This window comes from Tinamus guttatus, unplaced genomic scaffold (assembly GCF_059628265.1).
Source record: "Tinamus guttatus ecotype Peru unplaced genomic scaffold, ASM5962826v1 Tinamus_guttatus_pri_ptg000032l, whole genome shotgun sequence".
Lineage (NCBI taxonomy): Eukaryota > Metazoa > Chordata > Aves > Tinamiformes > Tinamidae > Tinamus > Tinamus guttatus.
Genome location: NW_028288566.1, coordinates 872,339 through 888,442, shown reverse-complemented (window position 1 = coordinate 888,442; position 16,104 = coordinate 872,339). Strand labels below are relative to the sequence as shown.

The 16,104-nt window shown below is 46.9% G+C and overlaps 1 protein-coding gene across 6 annotated transcripts in view; it reads right to left on the bottom strand.

The window, feature by feature from the left end:
- The window catches only part of ADGRB1 (adhesion G protein-coupled receptor B1), a 257,067-nt gene extending 241,440 nt beyond the window's left edge, over positions 1-15,627 (bottom strand). For all 6 annotated transcript variants that reach the window (XM_088531233.1, XM_088531260.1, XM_088531226.1 and 3 more), the window contains exon 1: positions 14,830-15,627. The gene's annotated coding sequence lies outside the window, so the exon portion shown is untranslated. The remainder of the gene's footprint in view (positions 1-14,829) is intronic.
- Between the last annotated feature and the right edge of the window lie 477 nt (positions 15,628-16,104).

Genomic DNA, 16,104 nt, shown 5'->3' with positions numbered 1-16,104 from the left:
TTCAACCCTGCCTGCTATTTCAGTCCATGTGTCCCTTATCACCTTGTTTGCATTGCTATTATAGACCAGGTGTCCTACACTACCTTGTTCACATTGCACTAATAAAAATAATAAAATAAAATAAAATAAAATAAAATAAAATAAAATAAAATAAAATAAAATAAAATAAAATAAAAGTAATTGATAGGCTTAAAATATGCATATACCTTGAAGTCCTGGAGCAAATGACACAGCTTCTCAGGAGATTACCGGAATGGACACAGGCACATGCATTTTATTTATAGCTCTAGTTTTACTGCAGTCAGCCAGTCAAGCATGGCCAGGAGTGTATATAGGCAAATGCGGTTCACTTCTCCCCTCCTCAGCTTTAAAGGGCAGCTAACAGCTTGTCTGGAGCGCTTGCTATGAATTTTATGAGCACATCTTAATCACAGAGATAGAATACCACTGCTCAAGTAACACAGCTCTGAGAGAAGCAGGCTGATATAACCACTGCTGCTCTCCTGGTAGGTGGACCATGATACAGAGAGGGCAAAGAAGAGCACCGTGGGGAGCAGTGGATAAATCACCATGCAAGACCCAAGAGGAGTTCAGGGATGTTGGCATGTTGTTGCCCCTGGGAAAAAAAAAGTCCCCCTGCAGTGTGCAAGGAGGGAAATCTAGTGGCCCTTCTTGCTGGTGGGAGAGAGAGAAAACAAACAATTCTCTATAACCATCAGCATGTCCTCCATCATCTCCAGTGCTGTTGTGCTGCTTAAACCAGATATGATACTGGAGGGTGAAGGGAGCGTAAGGACTCCAGTGAGACCTCCATCAGGAAGTCTTTTTTTTTTTTTTCTGGATAGAAAATTAATATTCCTGGAGTTTAGCTCCTCTCTCTGCAGAGAGAAGCCTAGTTCCCCAGCCATTTTAGTTTTGAGGCTCCCTTGTAGGACATGCTACACCCACCATTTCACAGGAGCATCTGAATCAAGGCAGGGTACTTCTTGAACAGGTTTTCTCCACTCCCACCACAAGTTATAGCCCTCACACAGCCATCATAAGGTGATATCAAAGAGAAAACCTTTAAATCAAATTGAATAAGGCCAAGGTGCAACTACGGCACCAGCTACCAAGGTGCTGGGAGTGATGATCAAGCAATAAATTGGTGATGTTTTGTCATGCTGTCGTCCCATTATTCCTCTCCCCTGGAAATGGTCTCTTTTATCCTCCAACCCTCATCCTCTCTGCTGTTGAGTCAAGACCCTCATTGGCTCTTTTTCAAAGTTTTCCTGGAAGAAATAAAATATGAGTCTTCTCCCTGAGCTCCTCTGAACTTTCTTTCTCTTGCTTCAATTTGCCATTGAATTCAAGGGCTGTGCCCAAGCCCCACTACCATGAACTTTCCCCCATCAAAGGTCCTACACAAAAGCAGAAACAGCAGCTCAGCTGCCACATGCTAACGTGTTCATCATGACACTGTACCTTGCAGTCCCTCTGACCTGCATTTCCCCTTACAAACGACAACCCCGTCTTCCTACCCTGTACTTTTGGTAGAAACCGTATTCATTGCTGTCAGTCCATGAATAGATTTAGGCCACTTCTGTCCCCCATAAACTTTCACTTTACAGTCACAGATGTCATCCCTGATGTTTAGATCTACTTCAGCCTATCAGTTGGCTTGAAGTAAACGGGAGAGAAATCAGAATCCTCCTGACACAGCAAATCTAGGGAGGAGAAAGGGGGAATCAATTTTTATAATACGTGCTTGGCACTACATAATAGATATAACTCTAAATGCAAGCCATAAAGTTGGAGAGGCTTATAAATTAAATCCATTCTGTCCCTTTTAACTAAAAAGTGACCTTACCATAGAATTAAATGTGTTTTTTATCCAGTGATCTATGGAGCTGTAAAAGTGGCTGATTGTTACAGTTCAGTCTCACAGTGCAAAGAGAGACCCCAGATAGGCATCTCCAAGAAAGCTGTTCACAGCTCAGGCCATGTGCTGGGGCTTAACTTACAATTAGCACAGGGTCACTGTGCAGCACAGGACCTCACTCTTCTCCCTGCCAGAGTAGGGTGGCCATGTTGCTGCTGGCAACAGCTCCTGTCCCCTGAACTGAGGCCAGGCACTGGCTGGGAAACTAGGGATGACCTAAGCCCCTGACTAGGGCTAAAAACACATCAGAGTGTGCTCTAAAAATCAACCAGTCTGTGCAAATAGAGGGCAGTTCTCAGTTCTGTGTCCTACCCCTGTTCTGTTTACTGGGAAAGGTACAACCTTAGCTACAGCACAAGACAAGGAGAGGGTTAAAAAGCACCCCGGGGGTCAGCAAAATGCCACAGGAGCACGGAAAAAGGAGGGTAGAAGGTCCTTCATTTTTCATGCAGTGACTCCATCCCCCTGCTCAAATAATCATATAGGGGACCCTGTAGTACAAAAGACTTGACATTGGAATCCAGCCGAGAGGACACAATTTAGGATGCTCCTGTATGCTCTTGAATGGCCATAAATTATCAAGCTTCATCTTGCAAGAAAATATGGTCTAGAAGATTCTGCAGTTACAGGTTGTCATTCATGCGTACAGACTTGCAGAGCCTGCAGGAGGCTCAATGCTCCAAAAAGCATAATCAAACCAGGATTGAGGGTTGATCGACTTCCCATCAGTACAACAGTGAAGAAAATCACTTCCCTCTATGCCACAGATGAAACAGAAAACTCACAGATGCTCAGGAAACTCAGTGGTGTGTTTTTTTTCATCACTAGTGAGAAGTGGTACAAAGGAGGAGTCATAATTGTTTCCAGCTACTGAAAATCACTGACGCTTGGATAAAAAGGTACTGTCTAGCTCTTCTCCAGTGTATGCACTGGATTGATGTTGCCCTAAAAGACATGAATCTCCATTGAATGGTAAGAGTGGTTTCAGGGGTGCAGACCTGCTAAGTTAGTGTGTACATTGAAGACTTGTCTGAGATACCACACTCAGCTGTATAACACATTTAACTGGACTCGCTGTTGACCAAGCCACCAACACACCCTGGGTTATTTGCCAAACTATGTCTTAAGGTGTTAAGTACCCTCTCCCTCTCATCTTGGACGTTCATGTCAATAGCTCCCTTCCTTTTTTTTTTTTCTTTGATTCCTGGTCACTTTATTATTATTCTCATTGATCTGCATGCATATTGTTGAATCATATAGGGCCAGATTCTGGGATCAAGAACTCTCTCAGAGTCAATAACACCATTGAGTTGTTAGCAAAGAAAAAAAAATGCCAGGCATTATCAAGAGGATGGCACAGACCAGGGACTATTACTAACAGACCATATGAACAAGACTGTCCTTCTGGTGGGAAGGTAGAGAACCTTGGGCAGCGGCCACAAGTTGCACCATGTCACTTAGCAAAAGAATAAACCCTGACATATGTGTTTATTTTTTTTATCATTTGACATGGTATTTAATAGATTGCAGAAGCCTCAGGGATTCACACCCCCCCCACACACTACAGGGGTTCTGGCACACTGGTTAACTGGGTTCTGGTTTAACTAGAGGACAACAATCTCTCAAGCTGCCAGATGAAACCTACCACCACTCCTGGAATAAAAAAGAAAGAGAGATTGAAAAATCTGATACAACAAAGCACAGAACTCCTCATCTTCAAATACCATGTCTTTCAGATGCCATGGTGTTAATAATAGCATCATATTTGCCCAGCCTTCCTTAGTATGCCATTAGTGTTAGACTTTTTCTCCTTCAAGGAAAAGAACATTTACCTTTCTTTGCCAAACCTTGATTATTTTCAGAATTTCTGCTAATTGGAGTTAGGAGTTCCATGAAATCAAGGAAAACAGAGCAGGACTTCTGAATACTACCCATAATCAGAATCTGGTGTGCTGGGCTGTTTGAGGTTGATGTTCTCCACCACTCGGGTCTGACTGCCTACCTTGTGCTACTACCTCTTCAAAGTTATTTATGGTTAATATTTGGTAAAGCCCTAATGATGCAGTCATCCAGGACCTGCAATGGATCAAATCAAGACTATCTGAAGAGAAATACTCATCTCCAAGTTAAAAAAGAAAAAGAAAAAAAAAACTCTAACTTTGAAATTGCAACTGGATCTCCACAGAGAGAGAAAAATCTGCTTTGTGTCAGACAAGAACTCTCCAACCCTTGCTATTCCTGCCACAGTTATAACAGGAGACACCAACTAAGAGTCAGAAAGCATTGTACTAAGGATGATCAACTTCTTTAACCTCCTGAACCAATACTCCAAACCTCCCTGAAACTGAGGGTCCCTAGGAAAGGACAGAGAAAGACCTTAGTCAAAAGATGGCCATGGGAGCTCCGCTGAGGGGAGCTCCTGAATTGGAAATGGAACAAGCTCCCAAGACAACTTGGCATTGGCCTATCTAATGGTTTACTTCCTACTTACTTCAGGCCATGGGCTGTCTCAGTGCTTAAAAGCTTTACACTGGCCATGCTCATGCTAGATACAAGAGAAGTGAACCTGAAAGAGCTCATCAAAAGGAGCTCAGAGAAAGCAGACAGTACTGGTAAGTAATCTGGGGGAAGAAAAATAAGTAAAGCATAATGACTTCAAGTGATATGCCCTGTCAATGACTTGGAAAGCAGTCAGGCTACCTGCCACATGAACAGACAGACAGGGTCTAGACAGAGCCCCAGTTGCCAACTCTTGATGAGGGCTGGCAGTTGGACAGGACAATTACATCACCTAAACCACCTTCCAAACCAGGAGCCAATTTAAACAGCTGAACTCCCCCTCCTTCCAATTACTCCTTCCCTGACCATCTAAAGAATCGCAGCAATCAGACTGACAGTTTCAGAAAAGGACATCTGAATGGCAGGGTACTGCACTGGTCCCTGAGTGGAAAAAATATGGCTGAACAGCATCATTAATTCTCCCATCCACTTTTGGCATTTACTCTAGGGTGATTGATTTCCTTTCCTCCCACCACCAGCACCTCAACTACAAATAACTTCCAAAAGGAGAGTATGCTATCTGCTCTGTAATCAACAGACACTTCAAAAGGGCTTAGTGCTAAAAGAGAACCTCAGAGGACCAGAGGACCCCCATTGAGTGGGAAACAGACACAGTGTTTGGGTTGTAATTTGAGGTGGGAGGCCAGAGTTTTAATAGCCACGTCACTAGAGCATGGGGTCCACACCTTGTGCTTCATAAACTGGAGGTATGAATATGAGAAGTTGTGGGAAGAATGTATGGAAGGACTATGTGAAATACAGCCGTGTCTTGTGTGAAGCATCTGACTTATTTAATTGTGCCTGGTAGCTGCATCTATCACCAGCTTTCCTGTCACTTCCCAGTACTGTCACCTTCAAACAAGCAGAGCTTGGTGAGCCAACACCAGGACTTGGACGAGTCATGTCCTATTCAGATCCAACTGTTCTCTTGACAGATGATCTGGGCAGGGGAAGGGAGGTGAGAAAAAGCAGTGCTTAGTCCCATTTTTTTTCCTCTCTATGAAAATGAAAACTACTGTTGTGATCTCCTCTGTAGATATATTCAAGATCTATTTAGAATGGGAAAGAGAAAGTTGTTTTAGTTCCCTGAAGCCTCTACCTCTTCTTTCATGCTTTGCTTTGTCTTATGTACCTAGGGACAAGGACATATTCTTCATGCCCAGAGCCCAGAACAATGGGAGAAGAACAATGGGGTTGTGCAGGAGGTCCCAGAACAATGGAGGAGCACAGTAAGGCCCCTTCACAGACAGGGAAGAGTGGGGACACTTTAAGGACGAATTGGACATCTCAGCGCTACCATCTCATAGATGCGCTGATATCCATGCAATAGAAATAATCACAATAGGTGCCAAAGGCTCCATATCGCACGTGAGGTGCAAGGGGCAAAGTGGTTTCATCTGAAGTCCTACAGACAGGTCTGGGACCAATGCAACAAACCAATGTACAGGCACAGGCTCTTATTACAGGAGGCAGCAACCTCCTTCTGTCATCAACAGGCATAAAATAGGGAATTTCATGTCTTCATCCTATACATCATTACTCCCTACCACAACTAAAACTCCTCTTACCTTATGAGAAACTGCCTAGAGACCCTCCTCCTCTTTGCATTCAAAAAAGGGCTCTGCTCAGAAGAAATGCTTAATTTGGCTCCCAGTGGTGTTTCTAATTACCCTGCAATTTATACTTAAGCCCCTTGGCCTGTGGCCGTGATGTTTTCGTAAGGAGAGCTCTAACCCTTGAATACCCTTGAATTCCCTCAGTGCTGTAAACTGGTAGGAGTCATAGAGCGCTTTACCAACCACCATCCTTCCCCCATCGCAGGACCAACCACCATCCTTGTCCCGATTACCACATTGTACCTGATGCTGTCCGCATTCACAATAGCCTCACAGCCACCCTAGGATGCTGTTAGAGCTGCTTTTGGAAAATATTTTGCTTTTAATCAGAAGCCATAAGTCAGACCATGCATGGGAGGAATCTAACAGCCATCAACCCCACAGAGCTAGAAAAGCGCTATTAGGGCCAGTATAGGAGGATTTTCTCTTTCCATGGCCGCAGAATTCTCCCTTCAGCTTCAAAGTAAGACTGAATGCTCAGCTTTTCCCAGGGCATCAGAGGAAGCTATTCGCAACAAGGCAATTACTTGCTTCAGTGAGATAGGTAAAACAAGCTAAGTATCAAGTTTTAAGGCAAAGTGCATTCACATTTCTGGTCCAAGATGCTGTAGCATTGTCACTGGCTGTTTCCCAGCAAATAATCAGCACAAGACTCCAGAGAGATGAAGGGACTGAGCTGACCTAGAAGGTCCTTGGCTACAAAAGGAAGAGGAAGTAAACAGAATATCAACCAGAGGCAATGCCCCAGCAAAGGTCAAACAGTCTCTGCTTTCTGAGGGGTAATAAGGCTGCCTCATATGGTAATGAGGGGTTTTGCTATCACTCAAAATATCTTATCATCTCCCTTAAAAGCCACATTTGACCCATAACACATCAGATTGCCTTCCCTCTGGGGCACTGAGCCCAAGACTGTTCCCTCAAGTCAGTCTGCAATACAGACCCCAGTGCTTTTCCCCACACACCTTTAAATATCCATCACACTTTCTGTTCACCAGACCAGGGCCTGTTGGAGCTGGAAAGCTCCTGAGAGCAGCTGAATCCAGCAAGGACATCAAAGCCAACAGCACTCATGTCCCTTTTGCATAGAATAACAGATTTGGAAGTGACCTCTGGATATTGTCTAATTCAACTCCTTCAACTTCTTCAGGTCCTTCAGGAGATCATGTTCTAAATGAGCCCATTAGAGGGCCTGCAAAGGCTCAGATGGGTGATTAAAAAGGCACCTCCATTTTCTGCCCCTGCTGAGATGTGGGGGGCAAATAGCATCTTCTCCTACAAGCACCCATGTGCTCTATGGACATCATCCTGCCCTTGCCACAAAAGCTTACCACTCCTTCATATTGGGTGCACAACATCATCAAATAAATGTCCCTGCTTGTATAGGCTAGGGACTGTGCCAGTTAAACAGCATGACAGTACAGATATAAACACATTCAGAATCATTAAGGAGGAAGAAATAATAACTGTTAAAATCAATCACCCCCTCCCTCCAAAAAAAAAAAAAAAAAAGTATGGAAGGTGCATGTATCCTCTCTCACTACAAGACTAGCAAAATCAGCTTCAGCAGCTGTCAGTGGGGTTTTCTCTGCTGATGCTTCACCTCCATCAGCCTCTGTGAAACCTCACAGACAAACACACTGAATCACTAAATCAAAACCCATCCCTGGTACCGTTAGAATTTTCTGAGAAAGTTGCTCTGCCCCACTGATCATGTGCAGGGCAGGCAGCATATTGAACCACTGAATAACTACATCACTGCCAAACTCCTTCCCAAGGGTAGGTGCTGAGACAGTCCAGACTAGCTCATGAGCTGAATGGAGATTTGTTGCCATTACACATATACCATCACTGGCCACCTAGTATACAACATCTATTCAGGCTCCTGGGCCATTCATATTTTTTTTCTCCTCCCATAGCTAAATTCAGCCATAAAAATGATAAGCTCTGCTGTAATTCTGCCTTCTTATAGAGATACTCTTGGGGCATATGCTAGAATCAAAGGCTGTTACCATCACCCGCATACGGTGATCTTGCACTAAGCTCCAAAAAGCTGTATAATCATCCTTGTGTTTTCCTTTGTATGCACAAACATGAGTTTTTGTCAGCAATTAACCCTTGTTCCAGCTCAATAGGGCTGATTTGCTTGTAGAACAACATCTAAGAAGCAAAGATTAGCAGGCCAAGCTCTTTAATACTTAAAATATGAGTGTAGCTTCTTAAAATAAGATTTCCCCTTTCTTACTGGCATTTCATTAAAGCCTTTTCAAGCATCCCTTTCCAACTTCCAAATGCTTAAGCCAGATGATAGAAAAAAAAACTTTGTCTGGAAAATGACTACACCATGCATCTCAAGTGGGGTCAGAGCAAAAATATATGCTCAGATTTCTTGCATAAGTGTGTGTGTGTATGGTCATGTACACTAATGTAAATCTTTGATGGAACTAACAAGATTTGGAACACGCAAAGATATTAATAGCTTGGTTCAAGAAGGAGAAGAATATTCCTAAACCAGCAGCTGAGTCCAGAAATAGATTGTGAGAAGATCAATTTTTCGTTGCATACTGATTTATCCAAAAGTTGCATGGTGGCAAAGCCCTCTGTAACAAAATATCTGATTACCGACCTGTGACCATAAATCCCACACACCCTCAAGCGATGGCCAATGAATAACTGACTTGTTAAGTGAATGAACCTGCACAATGAATAAATCTACCAACATGGCTTTCAATACAAAAGACCCTATCGGGACAAATTTCCTTCTGAAGGTGTATTGACTTTCATTTGCAGGAACCAGCAGATATTTGTTTCGAGAAGAAGATAGTCATTGTTAAATTGCTGCTAAACAGCATATAGTATAAACCAGATGCCTACCCGAGGCTCTATATCTATTCTGCTATATACCAAAGTGGACTGGACTATAAAACAGAGTTTTCTGCAAAAGGAAATCATCTTGCACACGGTCTGCTGCAAAAAAAGTGAGCCGAGGGAACCCAGGGAGGGGATGAGAAATTGTCACACACTGATCCAGCCCGGCTGTCTTAGAAAGGTATTGAGAAAATAAAGACTGAGAAAGGTCAAGAAAACGTGATTCGGGAGGAAATTTTAAGACGAGGCAAGCATTCACAGTCAAAATGCAACAAGAATAATTCATGCCTCGTATTTGGCTTGGTCCTTTTATCTCAGAATCCCAAAGGAAGGAAGTGTCATTTGACCAAGTCCTTTCGAATGCCTGGCACGGAGCCCCATCAGAGCCTGAGCAACAACGCCAGTGAAGGAGGAAGCCAGCCATCCTCATTTTACAGATGCAACCACGGAAGTACAGAGAGACCAGTGCCTAAATTAGCTGTGATTTGAACTCCTGGCCCAAGACACAGAGTTTGGCTGCGTGTGAGTTCAACCTTACCATGCCCTTGGCCTTTGGTGGGACTTGCACTAAGCAAGTCTTTTAAAACTGGGCCCTGGTGTTTTGTGTTAGGTACTCGAAATTCCTGGGTTTTTGCAGAGTGGCAGACTTAAATGATCGACCAAGAGGTCCACAATAGCTCCACACCACAGATGGGACAAAGATGCAGGTGTCACAGTTCCAGATCTGCTCTGGCATGGAAACCACAATGAACTTTAATGCTGAAAGCCCTTGGAAAAAGCCTAACTCTCCATAAATTATACAATAGGTTGGCCTTCCAGGAATGGAATAGCTCTAATACACGGCAAAAAGAATGAAACAAAATGCCATTTTGCACATAGCAAGGACTTTCTCATAGAACAGCTGAGTTCAAAAATTGAGGAAACGTCTCCAAGTAGTGAGGCCACCCTGACAGCAGATGAGACGCAAGTTGAGCTTGTAGGTGGGAGTGCCAAAATGGTGGGCAGTGTCTCAAATATATGCAGGGTTCATCTACTCACATCTCAAGCCATATCAAGTCAGCAAGCAGCAGCTCTACCTGGATCAAACCACTTCCCTACAAACCAAGATGCTCACTGGCATATTCACCATCCACCATAAATTTTGTATACCTTATATTCCTCAACCCCTACAGGTAGCACAACTTATCATATTATGGATGACATTATACTTCAACCATCTGCTTCAATGCAAAGTTTGGTTTTACCCCAAAATACTACAAACTGATGGAAAGCCCAGATTTCTTTAATGAGAGCTCTCTTTTTTCTTCCTTCAGGTACTTTTTTTTTCTTTCCCCAAGCCCCCTTGTCACAAGGATAATGTGTGATGTTGCCCATGGCAGAGCTTACAGTTTCAACAGCTCATTTCTCATCATCTGGTCCCTCCTTGATCAATGCTTTATGAAGGGATAGTTCAGAAAAAGAAATGCAGATAGAATAGAAGAGGGAAACTAGGAAAATATCCCTAGTTTAATTTTGATAACATGGGTGGTAGGGGGGCAGGGATTCACTCCAACAAAGAAAAACCAGCAAATCATCTCTCATTTTCTCTGACAGAGGTAACCAATTTAAATTTTCATAAAGGGTGCAGTGATGTGTGTCTTTACGAGACAGAGTCACCAATCTAGCAGCCCTCTGATTTAAAATATTATCTTTCTTTTTTTTTTTTTTTTTTTTTTGTTCCCAAAGAGCTTCCTTCAGCAACATGACAAATTATCTCAGCATGTTCACACTAATACAAACCCTTTGCTCTAAGGGGCACCGCGAGGAATTTCTAAACCCAAAACACAAGGAGGAAGGGATTTTCTGAAGGGACATCATTTGCTGTAAATTTTCTTTTTTCTCTTTTTTTTTTTTCCTTTTTGAATATGTATGTGGTTGCACTTTGTCATCTCAGAACATGGCAAAACATCTTAAAAAGCCAATCATCGTGCAAGAATATACATAAGGATAGGCGCTTTACATGGGCCAGCCTGTCTGATCTCCATCCTAGGGAGAAATTCGGCTTTCAGTTGCTTCAGGGACTTACTTAAAGGGCTGTGCATTTAGGACTTTGAGGATCCCTATGTTAATAAAAAGATTAAGTCAGAAGGGGCCCTTCAGCTCTCCAAGCCTTCAGGTGCCCCATGTTAGCCTGCAAGATCTTCCTCCCATTTCCCCCACTTCAGAGCATCCTCCCTTGCCTTCTCCTAAGCACTAGCTCCAGGTGTGGGGAAAATCCAACGGATTTGGGGAAGGCACTGTGGGAAGGACAGTTTGCCTGCAGACAAGTGGAGTTCCTTCCACTGAGCGCTGCAACACCAGAAGAGGTGGATTTTCCATAACCCTTCCGGCCAAGTGCCAATTTCCACTCACTTTGAAGGCTCTTGCACGTGCAGGGAGCTGAATTTTCTCCAAGGGGAGGAGGGGAGCGAGTTACCCAGGCATCCTGTCATCCATCTTGCAAAAAAAAAAAAAAAAAAAAAAAAAAAAAAAAAACCTCAGCTCCCTTTGCACCTTTCCTGATACAGGATTCATGGCCATGCTCAGGGAAGGGATTTGACTCCTTAGCTGAACTCAGAACAGGTTACCTGGAGCTAATTAAGGAGTATGGCTGATACCCTGCAACAGTTATCGGTGATGAGGCTTTTTCTGCATGCTCCACCAGCTCAGGGAGGAGGTAGATATTTCAGGATATGGTTGCACTGGTTCCTTCTCTCTTCCCCCACAAAAAGGGGAGGGGGGACAGAGAAGCCCCCTCCAATATCTCTCCCCTGGGATAAGCATGGTAGGGCCCGATCCTGGGTGGGCCTGGAAGCCCCAGAAGCTCTTCAACACCTCATTGTGCACCCATGGAGACCAAAGAGGGTGACAGGCAGGGAGTGGGATCCTCCCCACCTCCCCAGCCAAATAGCTTGGCAGGGGGAGGCGAGAGGAGCTGCTGTTTGAAGCCACTTGCCAGCCTGGTGAGCAGCGGGATGCACCGGGAGAGACCCTCTGGCTTATCCTGGGGATGCTGCTGAGCTGTAAGAGGAGGGGAAAAAGTGGACAGGAGATGCAGGAAAAAAAAAAAAAAAAAAAAAAAAAAAAGCATGGGGAGGGCGTTCGAAAAATCCCACGGGAAGATGATGGGAATAAATTCCCGGGGTTGGCGCATTGGGGTGCGGAAGGGATAAATCCCCGGGTGCGGGGCTGTTGCAGGAATAACCCCCCGGAGGAGACTGGGGTTGGAGCCGGGGGGAGGGTGACGGTCGGGGCCATTTCAGGGGAACTCCGGCGGCTGCAGCCCCGCGGCCACCGGCGATAGGCGGGTGGCGAGCGCCACCTCCCCGCCGCTCGCCGCAAGCCCCGGCCGCCCCCGGGAGCCCCCCCGCGCCCGCCTCAGCCATGAGGCTGGGAGCTGTATCGGGGCGTGAGGAGGGGGACACGACACCCGTGCGGGACATCGCGATGCCCTCCTCGTCCTTCCCAGTGTCCCCAGTGCATCGGGGACAGACCCTGTGCTATGGGGGGCGGTTTGTAAGTTGCGGGGGGAGGGCTGCAAAGAGGTGATGTTTGTCACACACTCACATACACTCCCACCTTGGGCTGCTTCTCGGGGACGTGGAGCCACCACCGCCACCTGCACGCTGCTTCGCAGGTCAGAAACTGCCTCAGTTTCCCCAGATAAGGACCCATTGCCTCACAGCCGCTTCCCCCCTAATCACCTTCCCCCATCCCGTTTTGGGTCTCAGAATAAGGGAGGGGGTCAAAGAAGGGGGAGTCTTAGGTCCCTTTATATTATTATTATTATTGTTATTATTGTTGTTGTTATTATTATTATTATTATTATTATTATTATTCCACTTGGGGGTCTGTACCACCATCCCAAGCATCACAGCGGTGGGATGGCATGGGAACCCCCTCCGTCTCCGTCTCTGCCTCGGTCCGGAGAAGGTAGGAAGGGACCACAGCGAAGCCGCTATAGCGCGGGGTCCGCCTCCCCCACCCTCCTCCCACTCCTGCCGCCCCTGGCAGTGCCCCCAGGAACTGAGACCTGGTGCAATTCATCAACATCCCCCCCTCTCCTCCTCCCGCCTCGGGTGACAACCTCAGGGACCTCCCTCATCTTCCTCAGCGAGGTCCTAGGCGCAGCCAAGGGCTGCGAGGAGGGACGCAGGTTAATGAGTCATTAATTAATTAGGGACCCGCTTAATATGCACGGAGAGTTGTTTGTTTCCTTTAGCAGCCAGGGCTTTGGATGTGCTCCCAGCTCCAGCCTCGTCTCCCGGCTGATAATAGATAATACAGATATTTCGGCAGCAGCCAAAGCAGAGTCATCATCATTAATACACTGTCCTCCCTTGCTACCCGGGGCAGGCAGACGGGAGGGCAGGGGGGGAACTCATCCCTCCCGGCTCTTTGCACGGCCCGGATGGAGCAAAATCCATAGGAAAGCAACAGGTAATGGGAGCGGAGACTGGCGGAGGGTTCCCCCCCCCCCCCCCAGCCGCCCCCAGCCCCCTGTGCAGCAGCGGTGGCTTTCGAGGCGCTGCGATTTTCGCTCAGCCGCACAGGCAGCTTTTGGCATCTGTCAAAGTAGCTTCGCTCTTCGTCGCCATCAACCCCCCTTTCTATTCCCTTCCCTTCTTTCCCTTCCTCCTCCTCCTCCTCCTCCCTCAGCCATCATCTGTCAGCTGGCCCCGACGCTCGGCAGACCCAGGGATGGGACCGAGGATGGAGGGATGCATGGATGGAGAGATGGAGGGATGGTTGGGGAGAGGGGGCCTTTATTTTGACCTTGCCCTGCTGTCTTGCTCCTGGCCACCTCCTTCCCCTCGTCTAAGTGCTTTCCAAGCCTGTCCGGAGTGGGATGGGAGACCCAAGCGCTCCCCGTGCCGAGCTGCTTTGCAGCGCAGTGCCTCCAGTGCTGATGCCCCCTCCACAACCCAGGTGGGGGCTGAAAAGTCCCTTAGAAACCCCCCACATGCACTTACTTCTCCCACCCCTTCCCTCTCTTTTCCTTTCTGGCGAAGCACCTCTCCGCGAAAAGTCTGGAGCTCCATCTCCAGCCCCTCTCCGGTGGCGAGTGTCAGGGAAGGGGGGGCGGTGATGAGGGGGGCGCGGAAAGAGGGAGAGATGGATTTTTTTGTGGGTTCGTTCCCACATAGGGTGATTCAGAGCGAGATGCTTCGTAATTACGCATCCCTGATGGAGACTTTCTTCTCCCCCTCCTCTGGCAAGGCTGATGCCTGGATGCTCTCAGCCCTGCTCCGGGCACGACAGGGCTACGCCGGCCCTTCACAGCCTAAAACCTTCTTATATATATATATATATATATATGTTTTTTCTTATACTCTGGATCAAAGTGCTGATCCACAGCGTGGGGATCGCGGCACTTGGCAGCTCAGCCCCGGCTGTCTCTGCGGCGCTGCTCGGTCCCCTTCTCCCCTTCCCTCTCCTGGCTGCCTCTCCACCCCACCTCACACTCCCTCCCAGCAATAAACCAGTTCCCCCCAAGCTTATTTTCTTAGGATATAAATGTATTTCTCCCACTTTTCATCGCTGCATCCTTCAGGCATTCCGTGTTTTCCTCCTGTTTGCCCACAGGACCCGCAAGCCTGAAAGTTGAAACTTCCCGTGGTCGGGGAGCAATGATGATGCCCAGTCGGTCAGGATTTCAGAGAAAAACCCTGCTCCCAGGGCCACTTCCAAAAGGCAGAGGAGCCGGAGCATCCCCGCCGCATCCCTGCTCCTGCATCCCGCTGGGGATGGAGAGACCCCTGCAAAGCGCAGCCCGGGGAAGGCAATCTGTCCCCGATCCCCATCCCCTTTCCTCCTTGGAGGAAGGAAGGAAAGGCAGGAGCCCCTTACCTTGTGCACCTCCCTGGGGTTTATATCCTCTGTCTTGCCATCGTCAAATTCCAAACGGAAACCAGCAACATATCCAGGGGTAACCAGACCAACATTGGGCAGCGCAAGAAGTCCAAAAAGGATGGCAACGCTCTCTCTCCCTCTGCTCCTTCCACTCTCTTACATATATATATATACACACACACACGCGGGCGCACGCACACACTTATATATACGTATATGTGTATATAGATATATATACTAGATCGTGGAGGGGGGAAAAAAATAAAAGAAATGGAAGCGGGAAGGGAAAGGAGAGGAGAACCTTTGGTGTCTCTGCAGACAGGCAGGTGGAAGAGAAAAGCTGCAAAGAATTAAGCCTTTTTTTTCAGAGGAATCCTGAGGCGAGGAGAAAAACGCAGTTGCAAGCCAATAAATCATTAGATCCAAGCAGACAATCAAGTCGTCTTCTTCTTCTTAAAAAAAAAATAGAAAATAATTTTAAAAAGTAGGCATACAGCAGGGTTCAGAGTAGCTTTCCAAGCAGCGGAAGGAGATAGAATGGTCTTCTGCAGAAAGATATGTTTGTTTAAAATCCACTCGTCTGCTTTTCTTTCCTACTCTCTCTTCTCCCCCCCCCCCCACTTTTTTTTTCTTTTCTTTTCTTTTTTTTTTTTTTTTTCCTAATTCTGCTTCTGAATCTCTCCCTGTGAAACTAGATCCAGTCTTTGTAGCCAGGGGCTGCATTAAGGATTACATCAGGCTTTTATAAGCTTTCCAGATCACACATTAGAGTGAGAGAGAGAGAGAGAGGGAGAGAGGGAGGGATGGGAGGGAGGGATAAAACGCGCGCGCACACACACACACGAACGGATCGGAGCTTGGCAAAACAGGCAGCTATAGGCAAGGACCCTAAGTGCCACACTGCCACTCCACTAGCCTATAGGAGGAGAGGATGGATGGATGGATGGATGGATGGATGGATGGATGGATGGAGCGGAGGAGCCAGCGAGAGCCAGAGTGCGTTGGCGGCCGCACAGCGCAGCCTCCCCGGGACAGCTTAGCCCTAAGCTAAGCCAGGAGGTGAAGAGGGAGCTGAAGCAAAAAAGGGGATGAGGATGGGGGCCGGGAGGGGGAGGTTGGCAGGGATCTGCGTCCACCCCCCCCACTTCCCCCTCCAAACCCGCGGGGTCCCCGCAGCAGGATGCGCAGGGAGGAGAGGATGAGGGGGACACGGCTGCATGGCTGCTGGAACCTGGGGGGACGGGATGCAGCGGGAGCCCCTGAGAAGTGTCT